The sequence below is a fragment of the Mus caroli genome, unplaced genomic scaffold (genome assembly GCF_978045245.1).
Source record: "Mus caroli unplaced genomic scaffold, Mus_caroli_1 scaffold_2, whole genome shotgun sequence".
In the NCBI taxonomy this organism is placed as follows: Eukaryota; Metazoa; Chordata; class Mammalia; order Rodentia; family Muridae; genus Mus; species Mus caroli.
Genome location: NW_028227257.1, coordinates 18,945,370 through 18,972,136, shown reverse-complemented (window position 1 = coordinate 18,972,136; position 26,767 = coordinate 18,945,370). Strand labels below are relative to the sequence as shown.

At 44.6% G+C, this 26,767-nt stretch overlaps 1 long non-coding RNA gene across 1 annotated transcript; it reads right to left on the bottom strand.

Annotated features, from left to right (window-relative positions):
• Positions 1-11,886: 11,886 nt before the first annotated feature.
• On the bottom strand, positions 11,887-26,422 carry LOC147005740 (uncharacterized). Its single transcript, XR_015045825.1, has 2 exons — positions 26,244-26,422; positions 11,887-14,118 (listed from the first exon to the last, which is right to left on the bottom strand). It is a non-coding gene; the product is annotated as an uncharacterized LOC147005740 (long non-coding RNA).
• Between the last annotated feature and the right edge of the window lie 345 nt (positions 26,423-26,767).

Genomic DNA, 26,767 nt, shown 5'->3' with positions numbered 1-26,767 from the left:
AAAGCTCTGTGTTGAGAGGATGGGGGAAAAAAACAAAAACAAAAACCAACAAACAAACAAACAAAAAAAACTCCCATGCAAATGACCACAGCACCACCTGGTGGTCACACATGGTATTTCTTGTACAAATGCGTTAACACGTTCAGCAAACAGTGAATGTGCTGGGGCTGGAGGGATGGCAGTTAAGAGCTCTGGCTGCTGATGCAGACAGCCCAGGTTTAATCCCTACCACCCACATGGCAGCTCACAAGTGTCTGAAACCCCAGACCCAGGGGATCTGACACCCTCTTCTTACCTTCAAGGGCACAAGGCCTACACATGACTCACAGACATACACACAGCAAAGACATTCATACACATTTTTTTTAAAAACTAATAAAGTAATTATAAATACATAAATATACTGTTCTAATACCAAGCTCTTTGATAGGTTATGCTCATCTGGGTTTGTTTGTTTGTTTGTTTGTTTGTTTGTTAATTCTAACTATGCTCTAAAGAATCACAGGGGCTGGAAAGACGGCTGTTAGTAAAGTATATGCCTTCGAGGTACAAGGAACTGAACTTAATCCCCAGAACTCACGTTTGAAATCACTCACCATGTGTGGTGACCCATTCTTTAATCCCAGCCTTAGAGAGACAGAGACAAGTGGATCTCTATGAATTCAAGACCAACCTGATCTACATAGTGAGTCCCAGGCCAGCCACGGCTAAATAGTGAGACCCTGTCCCAATTATAACAATATAATAATAATAATAATAGCAATAGTAATAATAGTAAATAAAACATTGGGCATGGTGGCATACACTTAATAGCAGCTTTGGGGAAGCAGGGACAGGTGGATCCTTGGGGCTTGCTGGCCTGGCAGCCTCACCTATTTGATGAGCTCCAGTGAAAGATCCTGTCTCACAACACAAGGCAGACAGTTTCTGAGAAACAAGAACCAAGACTGACTGCTGGCCTCTATAGGCATGTACTCCTGCGCACACACACACACACGCACTTTTTCAATTGTAAAAACATTAAAAAGGCATTGTTATCCTTTTTTGCAAACAAGAATCCTGAGCTCAAAGCCTCGGTCACTCAGAATTGGCACCCAGAGAGTAGCAAGCACTGGGCCATGCTTTGTGAAAGAAAGTGGCCAGAGTCTCTGGATAAATGAAACTGTGGGCAAGATGAACCTTAACTAAAGAATCACACAACAGTACCAAGGGACCTGAAGGAAAGGTATATAAAACATACCTACCTGGCCCAGGGGCCAGAGAAGTGTTCCCCATAGAAGCCATGTATTAAACTGAGATCTGAGAGATGGCAAAGACTTAATCAGTGAGGCATTAATCTGTTCATTGATACATAAAAGCAGTATACATCTCCCTCTGCCCTGTTTTCATTTCCTCTCACTCATGTACAAATTCCTAAAATGCTGGCTTTCCAATTCTGTGTTATTTTTTCAGCTCTGCATCCCAATACGTTGAGGCCCTTCGTTTTAACTAAGGAAGCTGTCAGCCTACTGACAGTTCCCATCTGTACCACAGTTTATTTTTCCAAGCCCCTGATGGTGACACTTGGACTGCTTCCAAATGTTGATTCCTTTAGACAGGGCCACAGCCAACGTCCTCCATGTTCAAGTCTCACAAAGTACCAGACCCAGACACTGCCCCTGTGGTACCTGCCCATGTTCACTTCACTGCTCACTGACGTCATGTCCTCTAATACTAAAAAAAGCTTGAAGTTCTAAAAGGGGTAGTGGGGTTAGCTCATCAGGTCAGAGCCCTTGCTGCACAAGCATAAAGACCTGAGTTCAAATCCCCAGGGTGCCCATGTTAAAAGCCCAGGCACGGCCACATGCGCACCTGCAGCCCAGTGCTGTGGGTTACATGGATGGCTGCCAACCTGGCTTCGTCATCAGTGGAGACCGTGTCTCGAGGAAATAAAGCCAAAAGTGATAGAACAGAGCACTGGACTTCCTTTTATGGCTTCTCTGTATGCTTTCATGAGCACAAGCATCTGTAATGTACACATGCTCATACACCGTATACTATATATACATAGACACACAGAGATGTATACCACATACACAGACATTCACACATAGGCATGCACCACACACAGAGACACACAGATATACACCACCCACACACAAGACATGCACAACAGAGAGAGAGAGATCACACTCACACAGAGGCATACACCACACACATAGAGAAATACACAGACATATACTACACACACATACACCACACACAGAGGGAAACATACACACACAAGCACATAAGAAGTTCTAAAAAAAAAATTTGCCAAAATGCTGTGTGTGAGCAGTGTGTCTATTGTGTGTACGTGTGTATATGTGTGTGGTGTGCAGTTTGAATAGTGTGTGCATGCTGTGTGTATTCATGTAGTCAAGTGTGTAGTGTGTGCATGTGTGTGCAGTGTGTGTGTGTGTGCACATGTGTGCATGCAGTGTGCATGTGTATGTAGTTTGCTATTAATTTGGTTGTCTTATTCTAAAGCACCAATGACCAACTTGACCTCTTGGAGTACAGATAGTGACCCTAAATTCAGTAATGGAAGAGCCACGTTCACCCCTGTAACCCTGTAGTGAGCGCATCTCTAAAACATAGTAGGTGCTCAGAAAATGATCGTGAAATAAAAGAACTAAGAAGACCTTACAATGCATGGGAAATATCTTACTATGTACACTTGACCTTTCATTTCCTATCTTGTAACTTGTGACCACACAAAGACATTATCAAATCATCATTGTCTAGACACAGTAAACTCCTGCACTTCCATGTCCCTTGGACAAAAACCAAGATGTCAGCAGGTCTGCATTCCTCTGCAGGGCTCCCGGGGACATCCATTTTGTCAGCATTTAGACGTGGTGACATAAAGCATGACTTGCACAGCAGAGGAAAAAAGAGAGAGTTTATCCTTGAGCCCAAAATGGCTGAACGTGGCCCAGGAACACAGGCTCGGGTTCTCCTCCTCCCCCCAACAATGCATTCCAATGTGGCAATGATCTCATGATTTTATAGTTACAGAACAAAAGGAGGCCCCACGTCAAGGCGTTGCTCACATAGGTAGATGGAGCCATTGGTTAGGTAAGCCATAGCAAAGCCAGGATCTCAGGTCTCAGATGCTACCTGGTGACACTTTTAACTTTGGGGATAATGGAAGCTAGCAATCTGCTAGGCTGATACATTCTGGAAGGTTCTACCTCATAGTCTAAAGGACATTAGCATCTCAAGGGTATCGCTCTGTCATTGAAGTACTTTCTGTACAGGTATGAAGACCTGTATCCAATCCCCCAGGCGCTCTGTATAAGAGCTGTGTGCCATGGCATGCATGCCCTTAGGACCACCACACTTGGAAAGCAGAGGCATACAGAGCCTCGGGGTTTGCTAGCCAGCCAGCTAGCATAAATGGCAAACTCTAGACCACTGAGAGAAGGCAGGGACATTGAGATGGGTCAGTGAGTGTGAGTGTTTGTCACCAATCCTGGTGACCTGAGTTCAATCCTAAGAACACACATGGTAGAAGAAAGGAACCATTTCCTACAGTTGTCTTCTCACCCACCACTCTAGTCAGTAATTAATTAATTGCTCTGTTAATTGAATTTATTTATTTATGAAATATATATTTTATAAGATGTTACGTTTATATATTAAACATATATAAATATAATAATTTGATTTATTTAATTAATTGATTAATTTTTAAAAACAAATATAATGGGCTGGAGAGACAGCTCAGCGGTTAATTAAGAGCACTGACTGCTCCTCCAAAGGTCCTGAGTTCAAATCCCAGCAACCACATGGTGGCTCACAACCATTTGTAATGAGATCTGATGCCCTCTTCTAGTGTGTCTGAAGACAGCTACAAGTATACTCATATAAATAAAATAAATCTTTTCTTAAAAAAAGCATAAACCATGGACATCTCCTAAGGAACAACATATGACATTATCTTCTGGCCTCCACACACATGAACTTGCACACACATGAACACACATATGTACACACATACATTCAGGAAAGGATTTTAGGTCAGACAGAGATGGGCACCTAGTAGCCATTGGGGTACTAAAAAGAACTCACTGATAATTTTGGCTCCATTTCCACAGTGCCTGACTTCCCACCACCAGGAAGTTCTAATCATTCAGCCAGCCACATGAGCACAACTTCCTTCTAGAAAATTCAGTTTCCAGAAGCCACTTAGACTCTTTACTTGTGTTTCCTACCTCCAGCTTCCAACCCTTCGATGTTGTGTCTCTAACTGAAGCCAAGACAAGGTCTCTATTCACAGAGAGGGACCATTCTCTGTGGTGCTCAGGTGATCAGATCGAAGCACCCCAGGAAGCCCGTGCAACCTCAAGGTCCATGTCTGCGGAGTTCCTTCTCCCAAGAAAAGGAGACAACGAGTTCTATGAACTAAGCCTGGGCATCTTTATCCTGCCCGGCACAACCAGACCTGGAGACAGGGAGGTGAATCAACACCACCGTATTCTCTGGCAACTCGTGAAGTCGAGTACATCATCTCGTCTCAGCATCTGAATCTCCTACCCCCTCCTGTCCCTGCCGATGTAAATAGCCAGAGTCTCTAGAGCTGTAAGAAAATAAATACACATTATGTACGTTTTCTAAAAAGAAAGGACATGGCTAGAGACATGGTGGCACACACCTTTAATCCCTGCACTCAGGAGACAGAAGCAGATGGAGCTCTGTGAGCTCGAGGCCTGTCTGATCTACATAAGCAAGTTCCAGGACCGCCAGAGCTATGTAGAGAGACCCTGCTCGTTAAAACCAAAAACAAAGATGTAAACGTCTAAACAGTAGAGAAATTATTTCTCTACTATTATTATCATCATTATATTAACATAAGTATGCCTTTGGGGATAGAAGAAAGGTAAAAAATCCACTCCATTGGCTGAGAGGGAGCTGCAACCTCTCTGCTGTGTAATTGAACATGTGGCCAGAAGGTGGCAGTGCAGGCTCACACAGCAGGCCCTTCAAAACTCAGGCTCATCCCTTTTTCTTGGGTAGTGGAGTCAGTAGTACCTTCCTTCTGTTCTCCAGAACCTGCGCTAGGAAGAAATGCCCCAGAGGACCCAGCAAACACCAGGGGTGAGAAACGCACTGTATGTAACCCTCTCCTGAGCCAGGTACGAGGAGCGGAGGTTAAACCTGTGGGGCCTGAATAGGGGACCGGAACTGGAAGCCTGGCAACCAACACAGAAGTAATTAACTCTCCGACATTTATGATCTCTTCTTGCCTATGGCTCAATAAGCAGCTTGCCATTAGACAGACTCAGGACCTCCTGTCTTAGTCAGGGTTTCTATTCCTGCACAAACATCATGACCAAGAAGCAAGTTGGGGAGGAAAGGGTTTATTCGGCTTACATTTCCATACTGCTGTTGATCACCAAAGGATGTAGGATTGAAACTCAAGCAGGTCAGAAAGCAGGAACTGATGCAGAAGCCATGGAGGGATGTTCTTTACTGGCTTGCTTCCCCTGGCTTGCTCAGCCTGCTCTCTTATAGAACCCAAGCCCAGAGATTGTCCCACCCACAAGGGGCCTTTCCCCCTTGATCACTAACTGAGAAAATGCCTTACAGCTGGATCGCGTGGAGGCATCTCCCCAACTGAAGCTCCTTTCTCTGTGATAACTCCAGCTGTGTCAAGTTGACACCCCCAAACCAGCCAGTACACCTCCCATTTCGAAACAGGAGTTCAAGGTCAACCCCAAATAGATAGGAAAATGCTGTCTGTCATAGCCTCCAGCGTTGCAAATAAATGCACTACACCTTACGGGGAGATCATAGCTATGCCCACAGAGCTTATTAATCTCTCCAAATCCCACATTTAAAAAAATGAGTGGGATCAGAGCAATCAGAAAGGAGGAGAAAGGTCCAATATAAGGAGAGGCCAAAAATTAAGCCAAGAACACCCCCACCGCTACCCCACCCACCCCATACCCCGAGAAAGGTCACCTATCTTTTTTTATGCCTCCTTAAAACTGCACAAGAAAGTGGGTGCTCTTCCAGTTAAGAACATCAGCCTTTTGTGGTTCCTTCAGTTCAGGAAAAGCACTTTCACAAAAGGCAAACTGTAGGAAAGTTTTGAGGCCAAATCTCATAAGAAGTTAAATCAAGCAAAACAAAACAAAACAACCAAAGAAAACCAAAAAATAAAAACAAAAGCAAACAAACAAATGAGGAATAAAACAACATTCCCACCAACAGGAAAACCACACCAGAGAGACACTCTCAGAACAGAACGGAACCTGTTGTCTATTTCAAAATGACATTCGAGGCATTCAGAAATCATGCAAAATCATGGAAGAGCAACATACATCAGAATTAGAAAGCCCTGTGAAAACCGCACAGAACTGGGGGTGGGGGGGAATGAGAAATACATTTCTTAAAATCGTTTTAGAAATGAAGACATGGAAGACAGAATCAGCCCCACCTCAAGGTTATGCCTTCAGACAAAGAAGTCAAAGGTTTCAAGTCGACAGAAAAGTTGTAGAAAAGAGCATCGCATACAAAGATGGGCGTGCTAGCACATGACTTTTTCCCCAGCACTTGGGGGGCAGAGGCAGGTGGATCACTGTGAGTTCTAGGAAAACCAGGACTACACAAGACCATGTTTAAAAAAAAAAAATAAGAGGAAGTGGGCACACAATCTACCTGAAATGACAATCCCAAACAATCAGACATATTTAGACACCGTCAAATAAAATTCCTGCCGGGCGTGGTGGCGCACGCCTTTAATCCCAGCACTCGGGAGGCAGAGGCAGGTGGATTTCTGAGTTCGAGGCCAGCCTGGTCTACAAAGTGAGTTCCCGGACAGCCAGGGCTATATGGAGAAACCCTGTCTTGAAAAACCAAAAAAATAAATAAAATTAAAAAATTAAAAATTTCTAAATCTTCAGGGAAAAGGGGAAAAATCTTTCTTGTGCCTTGGCAGAATAAATAAATCAGTAACTGACATGAGAAAATAAATTCAGATATTATTTAGCAAGGCTTTATGTCAAGAGAAATGAAGTAACATTTTAAAGAGAGTCAGTAATGGAGGATATGCTAACGATTCTTTGCCCAGCAAAACTAACTTGAAAATATCACAGGTGCAGGCAAGCTCTTACTATGATTTGAATGTTAAGCACTCTTTGAAGGCCCATGTGTTAAGGCTTGCTTCCCAGGCAGAGTTCCTGGCGGGGGGGGGGGGACCTTTAAGAGGCAAGAACTCTTGGAAGCCTTTATGTCCCAGGAACTATGTTCCTGGACAGGATTCTGGGGGATTCTGTGAGTGGTTTAGCACCACTACATACTCCCGCTGTGACGTGCTGTCTGACATAAACCCAAAGCAACAGGGCCAATGGCTTCTCTAAGGCAGTTTCTTCCATATTTACCACAGTTGCAAAAAGCTGACCAACACCAATCACGGACTGAAAGAAGAGGATGCTCATGAGTCTGTCCTAATAACCTCCTAGAAAAAAAAAGGACCCAAGGCCAGCCTGGTATACAAAGTGAGTGCCAGGACAGCCAGGGCTACACAGAGAAACCCTGCCTCGAAAAAAAAAACCAAAAAAGGACCCAGCTAACAACAGAAGGTCCAATATTCTTTATTTGATTTTTTTTTTCTATATCACACAGAGAAAGATAAAAACGGCACCAGTTATTCCCGAGCAACTTCTTTGCACTGGAAGTTCAGTAGCAGGGCTCTGTGCCCCTCATTGCTGGCTCAAGTCTGATGAAGCAAAACCCTGAGGGCCAAAGCAGCAGGAATGTGCACCCTTTGCACTGAGACACTGTCATGAGATCCCATGTTTTCACTTAAAACTAAGTCTTCCTGAAGAGAACACAGATCCTGGCTTAAAACTTCCCAAATCATGATCACAGCCCCTCCTCGGTCAGTCGTAGAACTGGCTATGGAAGTTGAACAAAACAAAACAAAACAAACAAACAAACAAAAATATATATATATATATAATCAATAGTAAAAGGTTCTTACCACTCAACAAGAAAATATGAATTTAAAATCCGACATGTAATGAGTGCAAGGTGTTCCCGCAGTGTTCCCCTGTCTTACACCGCCAGGCTTCACTGCAGCCTAAGTTTGGGACATAACAGGCACTCTGACACACAGTGCCAACCAACGCTGTCCAAACAGCTTGGGTCAGATCTGCAACTCCACATGTCATGAAATGCAATGCTTTTTATTAGGGACACAGCTTTTAATGCTCATAGGAATGTAGTGTTTAGATACAAAAAGTAAGTTTATAGTTCCCAACTGCAGTTCCTCGGCATGTAACAAAGTAGTGTATCTTTGAACCCTGTTACAGAGTGTGACTTCTGTTTCATTGTTTTTGAGACAAAGTTTCTGTATGCCCCACAGCTGGTCTGAAACTCACAAGTAGAGCAAGCTGGACTCAGACTAGGAGATCTGCCTGTCTCTCCTTCCAGACTGCTGGGGTTAAAATTATGTAGGGTGGCACACCTGACTGAAAGTTTGATTATAAAAACTGCTGTTCGTTTCAGCTAGAGAGTTGGCTCAGTGGTTACTCCCAGAGGACCCAGGTGGGGTTCCCAGCACAAACATGGCAGATGTAACCATCTGTAACTCCAGTTCCAAGAGATCCAAGGCCTTCTTCTGGCTTCCAAGTGGACCAGGCATGCACATGGCACATAGACGTACATGAATCTCCAACACCCACATAAAAATGGAGCACTGGGCTGGAGAGATGGCTCTTCCAGAGGTCCTGAGTTCAATTCCCACCAACCACATGGTGGCTCACAACCATCTGTAATGGGTTCTGATGCCCTCTTCTGGTGTGTCCGAAGACAGGTACAGTGTACTCATATAAAACAAACAAGCAAATAAATTTTATAAAACAATACAAAACAAAACTGGAGCCCCATGCCAGATGTTAGTGGTGCACGCCTTTAATCCCAGCACTCAAGAGGCAGACACAGGCAGATCTCTGAGTTCAAGGCCAGCCTGGTCCACAGCGTGAGTTCCAGGACAACCAGGGCTACACTGAGAAACTCTGGGTAGGGGAAGGAAAGGAGGGAGGTGTACCAGCCAGACTTAATCCCAGCACTCAGGAGAAAGAGGTAAGTGGATCTTTGTGAATTCAAAGCCAACCTGGTCTACATGGCAAGTTCCAGGCCAGACAAGACTACAGTGAGAACCTGTCACTGTCTTAAAAAAAAAAAAAAAAAAAAGAGTCGGGGAATGCCTGGGCACCCTCTCAAACCCTCTCAGAGGTGAAGGGAGGCATGGGGAAGAAACACTGTGAGGGGGGACCGGGAAGGGGGCCAGCATTTGGGATGTAAATAAAAATTTTTTAAAAGTTCAAGGTTTGGCTGTATAATGTCTATAACTGCAGTACTGGGGCATAAAGACAGATGGAGCTCTAGAACAGTTGGCCAGACAGCAGTGAGCTTCCAGTTGAGTCAGAGACCCACCCCCACCCCACCCCCACCCCACCCCACCCCCCATCTTAAAGCAGTAAGGAGGAGACAACAGGAAGATACTCAATGCCCTGCTCTGGCCTCTACATAAGTACAGGCTCATGAGCTCTCACAATGGGATTTGTGGAACAAACAAACACCATACACACACACATACATACACACACACAAACACCATAAACTGTTAAAATAATTTGGGATTAGGACAGGATTCACAATAATTTCTGAAATGGCTCAAAAGATACTTTTGACACTTTGCGCCATGTGACAAATTCTTCTCATGTAATTAACAATTACAAAATAGAAATGTCAGCTCTGAGTAGCACTGAAGATGTCCTAAGGCATGAAATACTCATTCCAGAGCTGACTGGGGGGTGCACGTGTGTGCACACATGGAAATATAAGGAAGTACAGCGGAAGGCCAGAAGACAGCCCTGGGTAGCATCCCTCGGGCACAGTTTGCCTTTGTTGACTGATTGGGATGAGATGTTTGAGACAGGGTTTCACTGGGACCTGGGGCTTGCTATGTAGGCTAGACTGGCTGGTCACGGAGCCCCAGGGATCCATCTGCCTTCACCTCCCTAACACTGACATTACAAGAAGGCATCCCCCATACCCAGCTATTTTTTATGAGATTTGGGAGGGGGTTGTTCTGGGGTTTGTTTTGTTTGAAAGAGGGTTTCTCTGTATAGCCCTGGCTGTCCTGGAACTCACTCTGTAGACCAGGCTGGCCTCGAACTCAGTGACCTGCCTGCCTCTGCCTCCCGAGTGCTCAGGTTCAAAGTGTGTAACACTAGGCTTGGTGTCCCCAGCTTGGTTTTTTTGTTTGTTTGTTTTTGTTTTTGTTGTTTTGTTTTTGTTTTTATGTGAGTTCTGAGGGATCAAATTCAAGATCCCACACTTTACATGTATAAAAAGCACGTTACCAACAAACCCATCTCCTCAACCCAAGATTTAGTTCTTCCTAAGGAAATGGCACAATCATGTGTATACCAAAGGATTGTTTTAAAATAAATGCCTTCATGATGTAGTTCTAGTAGATGTCTGACTTGCACACCTATTTTATATGCCTATATACAGAGGCTCATAAAGAAAATCTTGGTTTAAAAGGAGGTTACAAGTAGGAAGCCTTAAGAAGCCCCAATCCAGGTCAGAAAAATGAGAGAACCACAGAAATGGCTCACCTACCAGGCACCCCACCCACCCCCACCCCACCCCCAACAAGACGTTCCATTCCTGGCCTCTTCTGATAGATGACTAAGGAAAACTCAGAGGTGACAGAAGTTTGCTTAGGGCCACACAACAGCTAAGCTGCCTGGCAGGGCCCAGATCCACGTGAATGAGGTTGGTTATCAGCTGTTTCAGTGTGCAGTTGCTGACACCCTGAGTGAAACCAGCCTGGCTTCCTGGCCACCTGCTCTATGTGAGGGATGGGGGGGGGGGGGCAATAAAAGATCATTTGCTGGTCTTGCTGTCCAGCTGGGCAAAGCAACTGTGGGAGCCCAGGTCCTGCCTGCTGTGCAGAGCCTCAGAGTGCTCTGGAAGCAGCTGAGTTCACATTGTCTCAGGCTCCAGAGATGACAGTGCATAAGTTCACAAGACTGTCCTGGGGTTTCACTTCTGGTTCTCAGCACCAACCTGATTCTTCAGTCCCTTGGAGAGGTGGGGGGCGGGGGGGAGCTGAGAAAGGGTCGCTGCCTGAAACTGAGAAGTCAGTTTGACCGACCTCAACACCCTTCCAGGGTTAGAGACACAGATGAGCTGGCGCCCATAAAGAAAGGCTAACCTGTGCCAACTGCACTCCAGGCTGCAGCCCCAGCTGAACTGTTTGATCTCCTGGTACCTCAGCACTTGGCACTCAGCCTTGGAGCAGAATATGCATTTGTTGAACAACCGAGTGAATGTATGAATTTAATAAATTATTTTGATCTCATTTAGAATCTTGATCTTAATTCAAACTTTAAAATATATCCTCTTTCCCCCTACAGCAGGAGCTCAGAAGGAGAAAATATAGCAAACACTTAGTATTACATCAGGACTCGAGAGGAGCTCACAGCAGGGGTGTACCCAGGCAATAGGCTTCTGGGCATTTTATTTTCTTTTGGACACATGTGTCTTGCTATGTAGCCCAGGTTATCCCTAACTTCACAATCCTCTAGCCTCAACCTCTTAAGTGCAAGGATTACAGATTTATCTCTCCATTCATATCAACATCCTGGGTTTTGTTTTTTTGTTTTTTTTTTAGATAGAGAGCCATTTAGGGATAGAGAGCCATTAAGATCACTGTCTACTCTTCCAAAGGACATAGGTTCAAGTCCCAGCACCCACATAGCAGTTCACATCTGTCTGTAATTCCAGTTCTGGGGGACCTGACACTCTCACACAAACATACATGCAGGCAGAACACCAATGTGCATAAAATAAAGTAAGCTATCATTTATTTATGCCCATGTTGTTCCAGAAGGACACAGGTAGCTCTCAGAAAAGTAAGAATGGCAAAAATACAACTTGTGCCGCAATGAGGGCACTGCCCCTGCTTCTCATTCAAATAAACGGTGGGAAACACTCTGAAACGCCCCCTCTGGTTCGTGTCTTGAATGCTTGTCCCCTGGCAGGCATCCACGTTGACCGGCTGTGAAGTCTTTAAGATATGGATTGGTAAAAGTCAAGTCCCGGCCCAGCCCTTGGTTTTGCTCATTCTCAGCTTCCTGGTCCACCATGATGGAACAGCTTCATGTCTGTCATCAGGACAGAGCCACTCTGATGGGTCCTCCCCATTATGATGATCTGAAGCCCATGAGCAAAAACAGAAACAAACAAACCAAAACCTTTCTTCTTCCCTCAGGTGGTTGTGTCTGGCCCTCTGTCACAGTAACACCAAAGTAACGAATACAATGGTCCCGGTGTGGTCCATCTCTGCGGGTCCTTGCAATGTCTAAACAGTACTGTGATCACTTCTCTGTGGTCTCAATGTTTACCTTCTGTACAAGCCAAGAGCCAAGGGAAGATGTCAATTCCAAGTTCCACCCACGGGAAATCCAGGGCATGGTAGACCTCATCACATGGAATTGGGAAGACCAGTCCTTGGGCTGGAGGCACAGCTTAGTTGCCAAAGTAATTACACAGTGTCATGGTTTGAATAAGAAATGCCTTAGGCTAGCAAGATGGTGGCACTTGCCTCAATCTGAGTTCAATCCTCAGGCCCCACATGGTGGAAGAAGAGAACCAATTTCTACAAGTTGTCCTCTAACCTCCACATACCTAACCCAATGAAGAAAGAAATATAGTCTTTTTTTTTTTTTTTAAACAGGCCTCATAGAATCGTGTGTTTAAACACATGGTTGCCAGCTAGTGGTGCTGTGAGGGGAGGTGGTGGAGCCTTTATGAAATGGAGCCTTCTCGAAAAAAGTGGGTCAGTGGGGAGGGCCTTAAGGTTTGATAGCCCTCCCCAGTTCCTGTTCTCTTTGTCTCTCTGTGTCTCTATGTCTTTCTCTGTCTCTCTCCCTGTCTCCCTGTCTCTCTGTCTCTCTGTCTCCTTCTCTCTCTCTCTCTCTCTCTCTCTCTCTCTCTCTCTCTCTCTCTCTCTCTCTCTCCTTACTAGACACCTAACCAGATGCCCCTACCATGCCTCCCAGGCCTGAAGTCAAGTCTTCCTCACTTTGACGGACAGAACTGTGAGTCAGAAGAACCACTTTCTCCCTGAAGGTGCTTCTTGTTGGGTATTTTGTCACAAGAAGAAATGCGACTAATATTCCTGGTGTGCTTGGGGCCCTGGGTTCTAGTCCACTCATAAATCAGGCCTGGTGGAACACTCCTGCCATTCTAGCATTTGGGAGGCAGAGGCCAGCCTGACTGCATGAGACCTTGTCTAAGAGAGACAGACAGACAGACAGACCGACACAGAGACACAGACACACACACACAGAGACAGAGAGACAGACACAGAGAGAGACAGACACAGAGTGAGAGACAAAAACACAGAGAGAAACATAGAGAGACAGAGAGAGATTATTTCTTCCCTTTCTGACATGATCTAAAGAAACAACACAGCTGAGACCATTACTTGGTGCTACCGTCCAGCTCAAAAGAATGCACAAAACAGATTCAAAGAAAGAACATATATCCTCCAGGTTAACAGTTGCCATTTGCCCCGACTTCTGTCTATGGACCTCAGCTCCCCCACCATGAAAACCATGAAGGAAGGAGGGAGCAGGCATCCATCTCACCAGCTTGAGCATCTCACCAGCTGTGGTGTGACTGTCACCCCAGCAACCAATTATCCCTCTGTAAAAACACTTCTTGTAGCTAGCAGTCATAAATCCCCCCTTTTAGATGACAGGTTGGTTGTTGCCTCTGCTTTGAGGAGATATGTGCGTAACAAGTGGCCATCCATCACAGGTTAAAAGGAGATATGGGTCAAATACCAAGATCACAGCCCAGTCCATCCATCACTGGGATGAGGAGGTCATGCCAGGGACAAAGATGGCTGTAGACCCCATCCATCCTAGGTGATCCCAGAAGGCCGACACCTGCAGACTGGAAGATCCAGCTCTTCTCTGCTCTGAAAACACTGAGGTAACCACTTCATATCCATTCTCCAAGGCCGCTCAGATACGCTTATCTTCATGTTCCTCAAGTGGTTGCCTGGAGAAATGATAATAAATTAAAAAAAAAAAAAAAAAAGGAACGCATCTTAGAGTTTAAAAATGAAGAAAGAAATAGAAAGCAAGGGGGAAATGAGTAACGAAAGCTAAGAGCAATCCGGAGTGAGGTCAGTGAATCAGAGACAGTCACAGAACCCCAGGTACTGGAAACCATAGGCCACTAGTGTGAATTGGCTTCCTAACAGTCGTTATGAGAGGGGAAATAAACCATGAAACCCGTCTAGAAGAACCCCATTCTCTAGGAACATGTCTATCCCTACTAGGAAGAGGTCTTGCTTGACCTCCTCATCCCAGTGATGGATGGACTGGGCTGTGATCTTGGTATTTGACCCATATCTCCTTTTAACCTGTGATGGATGGCCACTTGATTCTGAGGTCTCTGAGCCCACTGAGCAAGTGTGGTCCTCATCAAGGCTGAGCAGTCAACCTCCTGGGCTCTTTCCCGCAACTCCCCTCAATAAAACCCTGCAATGCAACGCTACTAAGGTCCAGCTCAGCAGAAACAGTGAGTCCCTGGGAAGTTCTACAAGGTTAAGCATTGCAGGTACAGATGTGCGTTTCTAAAAAGTACTTACAAGATGAATGTGGCCCTCACATGAACCAAAAACCTTAGATCTGGGCTTTCTAATAGTTTTTAAGATTTTTTTAAAAATGTGCTTGTACAAGTGCTTTGCCTGCACATCCAAGTATACCATGCATGCGCTTGGTGCCCCAAGAGGTCAGAATAGGGCATCTGATGCGCTGGAACTAGAGTTACAAACAGTTGTAAGTGGCCATCTGGGTGCTGGGAATTGAACCAGAGTCCTCTGTGAGAGTAGCCAATGCTCTTAACCACTGGGCCATCTCTCTGGCCCCCCAAATATTACTATTTCTTAAAGAGAAAAGGCAAATTTGCATACTAATAGAATAGACCTGTTTATTTCTGCATAAAGAATTAAATTTCAAATAAATATTTGGTTTTAATATTTTAAAATTATATTATTTATCTATATTTATCTTACTGTCTTAGGGTTTTCCTGCTGTAAACAGACATCATGACCAAGACAACTCTTATAAGGACAACATTTAATTGGGGCTGGCTTACAGGTTCAGAGGTTCAGTTCATTATCATCAAGGTGGGAACATGGCAGCATCCAGGCAGACATGGTACAGGAGGAGCTCAGAGTTCTATGTCTTCATCTGGAGGCTGCCAGCAGTCTGTAACTCCAGTCCCAGGGCATCCGACGCCCTTTTCTTGCCTCCCTTGGCACCCGGAGCACATATACTGCATAGACATACATGCTGACAATAAGAGCACTGACTACTCTTCCAGAGGTCCTGAGTTCAATTCCCAGCAACCACATGGTGGCTCACAATCATCTCTAATGGGATTCGATGCCCTCTTTTGTGTGTCTGAAGACAGCAACAGTGTATTTACGTACATAAAATACATAAATCTTTTTTGAAAGAAAGAAAGGAAGGAAGGAAGGAAGGAAGGAAGGAAGGAAGGAAGGAAGGAAGGAAAGAAAGAAAGAAAGAAAGAAAGAAAGGAAAAAAGAAAGGAAGAAAGAAAGGAAGAAAGAAAGGTAGGTTAATTTGATACTTAACATTCTGAGGCATGACAATAGGAAAATAATAGAAGTCATTTTTCACAATGAAATCATCATGTTTCTATAAGAGCAGAAAATTTTGCATGTGCTATAAAAAAAAAAAACCTGCAACTTATAACGTAGAATAAACAGTAGTCTCTGAGCTGCTGTGTTTCAGGCAGCTCTGGCTGGCATTTTATGATTCCGGCATGCAGAGCGCTGTCCCATGCTGCACTCACTCAGAGCCAAGACTACAGTGAAGCCACACAATACAGCATGGAGGAGTACTGCCGGGAAACATTGAATCACCGTGCATTTGATTTGTTTTGGTTTGATTTGGTTGTTGCAAGGTCCAAAGTACTGTTGCCAAAAGTTTCCCAGCCCCACATTCCATTATACAACTCCACGTGGAGTCACGACCTCCTACTGAAGCAGTTGGGACAGTAACACTTGTAAGATGACAGTGAGTTCATTTCCCATGCCTGAAGGCAGAAGACTCACCCTGTGCACGGAGGGCATCATGCAGTACACTGGACGCCCACACAGACTAAGAAAGGAAAAAGGAAAAACCTAGACGGGCCCCACAACTCCCCTCTCCATTTGGAGTCCCAGCTGCATCCCACACTGCCCCCGCCTTCCTGGCTCTAATAGACTGTCTCCTCTCAAACCGTGAGCCAAAAGAGAAATCCTTCCTCCTTTACCTCTCTCTTAAAAAAAAAAAAAAAAGAAAAAAAAAACTTTTTCCAATTTTTTTTTAGGTATTTTCTTCATTTACATTTCAAATGCTATCCTGAAAGTCCCCTATACCCTCCCCCTCTTTACCTCTCTTTTGTCATCTATTCTACCACAGCAAAAAGATAAGTTACTAAAATAAGGGATCCTGAGAGGTCTTCTGGGATGCTGGCAATTTGTGTCAGTTATATGGATGCTTTATAAAAATTCTTATTTATGAATATGATACCAGGGGCTCCTCCTCCAAGTCCACCCCCATAGCCTTTGAACTTGGACTCATGACCCAGGGTCCCTCTAATGCTTTTCCATTGCCCCTTTCAGTCATTCTTTTCACCCCATCTTTGTTCCTTTGTAATCCCACAAACTCACAGAACAGCTCTCTACCAGGGACCCACAGCTGCCACACTTGGCTGAGGCCCAGAATCACTCTCTGCCAGGGACCCCACAGCCTCCACACTTGGCTGGGACCCAACCATTTCTTGTAGCCCATCTACATTCCTTTGTGGCTCCCATCAACCTGCCGAACTGCTCTCTACCAGGGACTCCACAGCTGCCACATTTGGCTGGGACCCAGATTGGGCAATGGCAACTAAAGACTGGAACGCTCACCCAATGAAGGCAAGACTAGATACCTACTCCAAGAAAGACCACAAATGTAGTGACTTCACATACCTAGATCCCAGTACAAAACATAAACGTGAAGAACCAAGACACCGTGTCTCCTTCAGAAGCCAGAAGCCCTATTGTAACATGTCCTGGGGGAAACAATTTAGCTGAAGTACATAATAGAAACTTTAAAATAGCAATTATTCATTTGTTCAAGGACCTTGGAGAGGATATGAATAAATGCCTTCTTAAAGACCGTGAAAACCAAAACAGTTGAATGAAGTAATGAAAACAAGTCAAGATCTGAAACCAGAATTTAATAAAGAAATAGGATCACTAAAGAAAAGCAAAACTGGCCAGGCATGGTGGCGCCCGCCTTTAATCCCAGCACTCGGAAGGCAGAGGCAGGAGGATTTCTGAGTTCGAGGCCAGCCTGGTCTACAAAGTCAGTTCCAGGACAGCCAGGGCTACACAGAGAAACCCTGTCTCCCGTGGGGGGGGGGAGCAAAACTGAAACAAAGCTTGAAATGAAAAACTTGAGAAGTCAAACAAAAAGCCTAGCGATCCAGACGCTCATCAGAGCAGCCTCTGCTTTCGGTAGATGGTGATTAACACTGGGTAGATGGTGATTAACACTGAGTGTTAACGACTGAACAGTATGTATAGAGTGAGACTTTAGGGGCACTCAACCCTAAATGAGATGTCTTTACTAAACTCCCCCCTCGAGACTCAGGGGTCTAGTGGGAAAAGAAGTGGAAAAGCTTAAGAGAGCCAAAGGTGGTGGCTGACACCACAGAAAGAGCATCTTCCAGACAGAATAGGAGCAGTGCACTCTTGAACGCACAGACACTGTTACACCTGCTGGATACAATGTCTCTACTTGCTGGTGAAGAAAAAAAATCAGTTTTTTTGTTTTTTCCCAATGGAAAGACACTAGGTATAGCAACCATATTCAAGGGCAGGCCACGTGCTCAGAAGTTGTTGGCCCACACAACAGCTGTCTGTAATACCTGGGGTTTTGTTTTGTTTTGTTTTTCACACCATGTCTTTTGTGTACTATTTATTTTAGTTTGGTATTTTTTCTTTGTCTTGTTGGTTTGGTTGTTTTGATTTTCATTTTTTGTAGGGGTCTTTTTTGAGGGAGAGAACATGGAGTTGTGTGGGTAAAGAGGAGGGGGGATATTGGGAGAGCTAAGGTAGAAGAAAGAATACAGTCAAAATACATTGTATGAAAACATAAATGAAAATAATGACTTTTAAAAGTAACACCAGACATATTACAGATTTATAGGAATTTATTTTTATTTTATGTACATTAGTGTATGTACATTACTGTCTGTATGTTTGTATGGGGATGTTTGGCCCTCTGTAACAGGTATTACAGAGAGGTGTGAGCTGGGAATGTGGGTGCTGGGAATTGAACTTGGGTCCTCTTGAAAAACAGCCTAGCTGGAGAGACGGCTCAGCGGCTAAGAGCACTGACCGCTCTTCCAGAGGTCCTGAGTTCAATTCCCATCAACCACAGGGTGGCTCACAACCATCTGTAATGTGATCTGATGCCCTCTTCTGGTGTGTCTGAGGACAGCAACAATGTACTCATATACAGTAAATAAGTAAATAAATAAATAAATGGATTTTAAAAAGTATTTATAGAAAAACAGCCAGTCCTCTTAATCAGCGAGCCATCTCTCCAGCTCAAATATTACAGATTTTTAAACAAAAGCTGTTGGCCAGATATGGTGGTACACAACTATAAATTCTACTAGCTAGAAAGCTGAAGTTAGAGGATCATAACTTCAAGGCCAGCCTAGACCCTGTCTCAAACAAATTAATATATACAATAAAATATGATGCTGGTATGGCAGCACATGTCGTACATATCCTTAACATTGGTCCTCAACTTGCAAGTTGAGATCCTTTTGAGGGTCAAATGACCCTTTCAGGATATCAGATATGTATGTTACATTCATAACAGTAGCAAAATTGCAGTTATAAAGTAGCAATGAAAATAATTTTATGGTTGGGGATCACAACAACATGAGGAACTGTATTAAAGGGTCGCAGCATTAGGAAGATTGAGAATTCCCAGCACTTGGAAGGCAGAGACAGGCTGTTCTCTTGAGTTCAAGGCTAGCCTGGTCTACAAAGTGAGAAACTCAGGGTTATACAGGGAAATCTTGTCTCAAAAAATACAAAACAAAAGACATGCTGCTTAGGAAGACAGACTCTCTGCCTAGACTAGGGTTAGAGTTCCATCAACAACTGGATCAAGACTCAGCCCAGACAAGGTTTCTTGTGGTTTCAGAGGCAATAGTCCGCTGTCTGGATCAGGGCTCAGACCATAGATGACATTGCACAGCTCAGTTTGACCATTGCTGTTCCAGAGTCTGACCGCTCGGTGTCTCCACTTGACAAGCTGCTCAACAGTCCCCAGAGCTCACTCACCACTGCAACCCAAATCCACCCCTTGTCCTGAAGTAGAATAGGTCAGAGGTCTCACCTCTGAGAAATACTGAGCAATACCAGCAACTGAAGTTTGGGTGGCAGCAGAGCTAGCTGGTGGAGAGCTGAGATTCAGCCCCCATAGAACAAGGGTAGCCATGGAGTCCACAAAGGTAATCGGATTTAGACACTCATCCAGCCCAGACAGTTCTGCCCCACCCAGAATGAATCTGCTAGCCAGAATCCCCTTTCCTTTTTGTTGTCTGTCTCTCCCTCTAGGATGATCAAGCAAGAATCAGGGACTTCATTTGTCTTGTAGAGCCTAGCATCCCTCAGGCCTGGCTCAGAGCACCACACCACCAGCATCTGTTGAGTGAAACTTGGACAACAATGCAGTATTCACATCACCCTTGCACAATAGAGATGGGTGGGGGGCTTCCTCTGAGTCTGGGGCATCAGTTTCAAAGAACAATTGCAATTGTTCCTTCTGATACTGGAGGAAGCCTTGGTGGGGTGGGCACAGGCACCTGAATGGAACTGAGAGCTAAAGGTCTCAGTTAGAGGGTAGAAAGTGTTGGTAGCCTAGCTAATGGACCGGACACCTGGGCCGGTCCATTTCCCTTTAGTCAAAAGTAAACAGCTCTGTGAAAGGAAGGGGGGGGGGGCTTCCATATCACCCTTTGATAGGCCCAAGGACCTGGTTCCAGAAAACAGGAAATACAAGCCAGCAGCAATTCAGTAGGAACCAACTTGGGTTGTCCTTTCTGGTCTTCACCTCCAGGCATGGTCCCAACCACCTCCAGCAAGCCTAGGCAATAGATTATGGAGAACTAACCTGACCTGAGGCTTTCTGGGATCCTGAGAAAGACACTTGGGGAAGAGCTGGGACATGACTGAGGAATCAGGATGGAAGAGCCAAAACTGTAGGTAGGTGTTTCTTAGAGATAGGAGAAGGGACAAAGAACCTGAGAGACAGGCCTGGACAATCATACAGACACAGGCAGCTGAAGCCAAAGACCCTCCGAGGATCTTTCTGGACTTACTTTATGGGCCACAGAGATGGAACCACTCAGGAAGGCCTTCATAAGTCATACTACATTATACCACCCCACACACATCAATCAACATTCCCATGTGTGCTGTCTCACTGGAGTAAAACAGTTTTACCCAATAGATCTTTCTGCAATGATACAAGTTTCTAGAGATGGATTTTCCAATATGGCAGCCAGGAGCCACACAGAGTCCCTAGCTTCCATATTAACCAGGACAATCCTAGACACAGACAGACACACGGACACACACAGACACAGGCAAAGACAGACACACCTACACACACGTGCAGTGAGTAAAGCTGCCCCTTGGCAGGTGTTTCTGTATTCCTCCCGTGACCTCCCATTCTCTCACACAGAGACCTCATCTCTTACTGTGCCATTGTACAATGTTGGGGTAGGCTTGACTTCTGTAGTCCAGAAACTCCTAAGACAAATATGTAAGATTCCTTTTGGGACTAGGGATGTAGCTCAGTTGGTACAGGACTTAACTACTATGCATGAATCCCTAGCACAACATAAAAGGCCTGTAATCCCAGCATTCAGAGACTAGAAGCAAGAAGATCAGAAGTTCAAGGTTATCTTTGGCTACACAGTCAGTTTAACACCAGCCTAGGCTACCTAACACACTGTCTCAAAATAAAGTAAGGTACACACACACACACACACACACACACACCATGATTAGACATAATTTCTATCTCCAGGGTCCTGTCCTGTGGTAAATATGTACTCTAAATAAATGAAGGTTAAATATAGATAGTCATGTGGGAGCTTCCCCTTCCTTATTACAGAGTTCATCCAAGTCTCAGGAGTTTCAGGTATGTGGCCAACACCCATGTTCTTGGGAAGGGAGGTATGTAGGACCTTAGAGGCCACTGTCTGTGCTGGTATCTAGCTTTAATCCGTGCTTTCATCTCTGAGTCTATCTTGTCTCTGGGTTATAGGATTCCTACCACCCCTATAGGGGCAGTAGAGCAAGGCAGAATCCACTTAGAGGCCCACACCATTTAACTCAACTCGCACCTGCTCACACTCTTATTTATACCCCCTGCCCCCAGTAGGTATAATAAAGGCAGCTAATAGTTATCAAATATCCCTTATGTTCCAGTGTAGCATTTGAACCCCACTAGCCCAGTTAGTCTTGTCAACCTGTGGGGATGTGCACTTTATGATTTTGAGAAATTGAGACAGAAAAGTATAGTGGGTAAAAAAAGCTCAAACGGAAAAGATATTCCTCTCCCTCCTCCTCCTCCTCCTCCTCTTCCTCCTCTTTCTCCTCCTCCTCCTTCCTCCTCCTCTTCCTCTTCGTCTTCCTCCTCTTTCTCCTCTTCCTCCTTCCTCCTCCTCCTCTTCCTCTTCGTCTTCCTCCTCTTCTTCCTCTTCCTCCTCCTCCTCCTCTTCCTCTTCTTCTTCTTTTTCTTCTTCTTCTTCTTCTTCTTCTTCTTCTTCTTCTTCTTCTTCTTCTTCTTCTTCTTCTCTCTCTCTCTCTCTCTCTCACACACACACACACACACACACAAATGTACCTTATTTGGGACTGGAGAAATGGTTCAGTGGTAAAGAATACTTGCTGCTCTTTCAGAGATTTCTGGTTTGAATCCCAGCATCCACTTGGTGGCTCTCAACTGTCAGTAAGTTCAGTTTGAGGGGATCCAATACTCTCACCTAGACTCCTTGGGTACCCACGCATGGATAACACATACATATGTATAAGTAAAAATACATCTCTGTAAATAAATAAAATTCCCTGTGAGAGGAGAGATTTGTGTGGAGAACTCAAATATGGAAGCTAAACTGACTTGAGAGTACTTTTTTCTAGACTGGGCTATGGGATAATACAAATGTTCCACATAATTATTAAAAACAAAATTGATTTTTAAGTAATCCCTAGAACTTGAAAGCAAAATGAAGCAAAGCACCAAACTATAAATTAAATCGATGGTGGAAGTGTTTACAGAGGAACTATTTCAAATTACTTTTAGTCAGAGTGATTTGATTATATAGCCCCACCAGACTAGACCCAAAAGGCAAGAACAAAAAAAACTGTTTCTAATCATAAAATGTCTCCAGCAATCATATCATTAACAATATTGTTTTTATAGATATCGTAAGATGAAGCAAATGAATCTAATGGCACCATTAAAAAGCAGGTTTGGGACCAGCAATTGGCACATTGGGTAAAGCTGTTTGCCACCAAGCTGAATCACCTGAGACCAATCCACAGGATCCAAATGGGTGAAGAAAATAGCTGAATCCTATGAGGTCTTTCTCTCATCTCTATGTGCTATGGCACACCTATGCACGTACATATATACACAATGTAAATAAATAGGAATGTGGTTTTTTTTAAGCCAGGTTTTTCTTTATCTTTTTAAAGACTTATTTATTTTATATATGTGAGTACTCTGTAGCTGTACGGAGCCTTCATGTAGTTGCTGGAAATAGAATTTTTAGGACCTCTGCTCACCCTGCTCAGCCCCGCTCGCTCAGTCCCTGCTTGCTTCTGCCCAAAGATTTATTTATTATTATATGTAAGTACACTATAGCTGTCTTCAGACACACCAGAAGAGGGCATCAGATCTCATTACAGGTGGTTGTAAGCCACCATGTGGTTGCTGGGATTTGAACTCAGGACCTTCGGAAGAACAGTCAGTGCTCTTACACGCTGAGCCATCTCGCCAGCCCAAGCCAGGTTTTTCTTCACTGGGGAAGAGGAGGCAGAAAGACTGGAAGTCAGAGGTTGGGAGAATTGGGGATAAACAGTATGCTGTGGACACTGTAGCTGTCTTCAGACACACCAGAAGAGGGCATCGGATCCCCATAACAGACGGTTGTGAGCCACCATGTGGTTACTGGGATTTGAACTCAGGACCTCTGGAAGAGCAGTCAGTGCTCTTAATCACTGAGCCATCTCCTCAGCCCTGTTTATGATAAATTGGGCATTCTCCAATGAATGACCCTACACCCAGGCATGTGTGGGTGCTACTAATTTGAATCAGTAGGGATTAAAAGAGAAAGCCTGTAAAGTTTGGAAGGGGATATAGAAAAGGGACCTCACTATGCAACCCTCTGTGGCCTGAAATTCTACACATAAACCAGATGGGCCTCGAATTCAGAGATCTGTCTGCCTCTGCTCCCTGAACGCTGAGATTAAAGGCGTGTGTCACCACCACACTCAGGTTCTTGGCACAGGAGAAAAGAAACATAAAGTAAAACCAAAGGCCCAGCTGACGGGGCCTTAACCTCAGTTACTCAGCAAGCTGCAAGGAGAGGATCCAGGCCAGCCTGTTCATCTCAGAGACCAACTCAAAAACTACAAGAACCAGTGACAGGGGTGGAGATCAGTGCTGGAGTGCCCCTAAATTCAATCTCAGCACTGCAAAAAGAAAGAAAGAAACTAATGAAAAATGTTAAATTGAAAGTTAAAATACCAATTACAGATTCTGGATCGGTTACAATTTTTGATGCTCTACCCAATGAAAGGGGATAATTTTTTTTTTTTTTTTGTTTTCCGAGACAGGGTTTTTCTGTGTAGTCCTGGCTATCCTGGAACTCACTCTGTAGACCAGGCTGGCCTCAAACTGAACTCAGAAATTTGCCTGCCTCTGCCTCCCAAGTGCTGGGATTAAAGGGGTGCGCCACCACGTCCGGCTTATTTGTTGTTTTGAGTCAGGGTTTCTCTGTGTAGCATTCCTGGCTGTCGTAGAATTCACTTTGTAGACCAGGCTGGCTTTGAACTCACAAAGATCTGCTTTCCTCTCTACCCCTCTTGTGCTGGGATTAAAGATGTTCACCACCAAGCCTGGTTCTTATTTTATTTTGAGACATATCTCTATGTGCATATATGTGGCAGGGGTAAGGTGACGACTAATTGTACAGTAATGTACGGTGAACGTGGGGGCCAGAAGAAGGTGTCAGATCCCTGGAGCTGGAGTTTTAGGTAGTTGTAAGCTGCCAAATAAGGGTGCTAGGAACTGAATTCAGATCCTCTGGAAGAGCAGTGAGTAGTCTTAACCACTGAGACATCCCTTCAGTCTCCAAACTCCACTTTTTTATTGTCAAAAACTTCTTATTGTTGCTGAACACTACCATGGTATGTATGTACAGTTTCTCTAACCACTCACAAATAAGGACGATTGGTTTTAAAATAAGCCCACTGGTTAAAAAAGGGCACACGCCTATCATCCTAGCCCTTGGGGGGACTCTACCAGGAAGATCAAGGGTTCAAGCCCATCCTCAGTACATGCCTGGTTTGAGGCCAGCCTAAAGTATGTAAGACTCTTTCTTAAAAACAAAACAGTAGCTAGGCACCGGAGAGGCAGAGGCAAGTGGATCTCTGTGAGTTTGAGTCCAGCCTGGTCTTCAGAGCAAGTTCCAGGACGGCCGGGGCTATGCAGACAAACCCTGTCTTGAAAAAAACAAACAAAACAACAACCAGTCTACAAAAGACAAACAAAGGCTCAAAGGTCAAGGGGTCAGGGGTCAGGGACCTGGCTCTTGCTGTGTCCATGCAAGAAAGGACAATGCTTTCAACTTGGGTAGTTAAAAAGAAGGACCAGGGTGTGTGTTGGCAAGACTTGAAGACAGATGATGCGGGGCTGAAGGAAGGGGAGGAGACAGGGGGAAGAAAAAGGGGGGTGGGGTGCGGCTTTCTAGTTTGGGCAATTAAGTAGACAGATGGTGGTGTCATTCAATGGCTGAGAAGGGAAAAGAAGAAGAAAAACAGGTTTGGAAAGTTCAGCTTTGGAGCTGAGGCTCTGAGGGAGTGCCTGAGCGGACTCTAGGATTCAGACCTCTTCTCTGTTCATCCACCAAATCCAAGGCAGAGTTTCTCCCAACTCAGAAGCCATGTATATATAGTTCCTCCTCTTGACTAGGCCACTTCTCTCCCACCCACAACCAATCCTTTTTAGACATTCCGATCTCAGGTCAAATATCACTTAAACAGAAAATCCTTCCCCAGAGTCCGAGCCACAGTCAGTGTCAGGACAGGTAAAGATTCACTTCGGTCTGATTTTGTCTTGACAGTATTCTATAAAAGCAACTTCCAGAGGCAGGGAAGGAGAGAAGAAACACTGGTTAACAGGTACAAAACTGAAGTTAGAAGGAAAGAAGGCGTCCTCCTTATTATAGGGTTACTATAATTAATAATAACTCAAATATTTCAAAATTGTTAGAGGGCTCAGCTGGTAAAGAGTGTATGTACACGCTTGGAGACCTGAGTTCCTCCCTTAGAACCTGTGCAAGGATGAAAGGGGAGAGTTGACTCCACAAAGTTATACTCAGACTCCACACAGCTGCTGTGGCACGCATGCCCACCCCCCCCCCCCCCCACACACACGTGTTATGCACATGCACACGATAATAATAGATACATAATTTAATTAAAAGAGAAAAACAAAGTGGAGGGCTCCTGAGTACTGACTGATATCAATACAAGGTTGATATCTGGCCTACACACAGACACACACAGGGCAGAGGAGGGCACAGGGGAACAGGAGGAGGGAGTGATAAGAAAGAGGAGGACCGAAAGCAGAAGAAAAGATTTTTAATATTCTCATTTAAAAAACAATTTGAAGGGATTTTTTCTAATTACTCTGGTTGCATCATAGAATACATACCATTGCAACCATCAATCACCAAATTAATTAATTAACTAATTAATTAATTAATTTTTAAAAATCTTAAAGCTTCCAGAAACTCACATGCATAGCAGTGAACATTTCATTTCTCACCCGGGGTCTGTGGGTTAGCCGGGTCGGGCTGGCCTCCAAGCTCTGGGTCACACACAGCTGTCTCCCATGTCTGCTCTTTCTGTGTCCAGCTGAAGGACTCCCGCTATCTGGGATTCTCATGGCCAAGGACAATTGCTTAAGAGGTGGAAAAGGAAGCACTCAGCGTCTCCAAGCTGGCAGCTGCCGCTTCCGCTCAGACTCTTCTGGCTCAAGCGAGTCACATGGCTAAATCCAGTATCAACAGAGTGAGGAAATGATATTCCTCTCGTAGTGGGGAGGGCTAGGTGACGTAAATATTTGCTGAGCAATAATATAATCTACCAAATGACCCCATCCCCCACCCCCATAGCCACTACATAGAGCAATCTCTCTCTTAGGAAACACCATCTTTTATGAATGAGTGGGTGAATGAATGAATAGAGAAAATGTGCCTTTCAAGGCAAGAGGATTCTCTCCACGCTTCAAATGAGGAACTTGGGAATCACAGAAGGGAA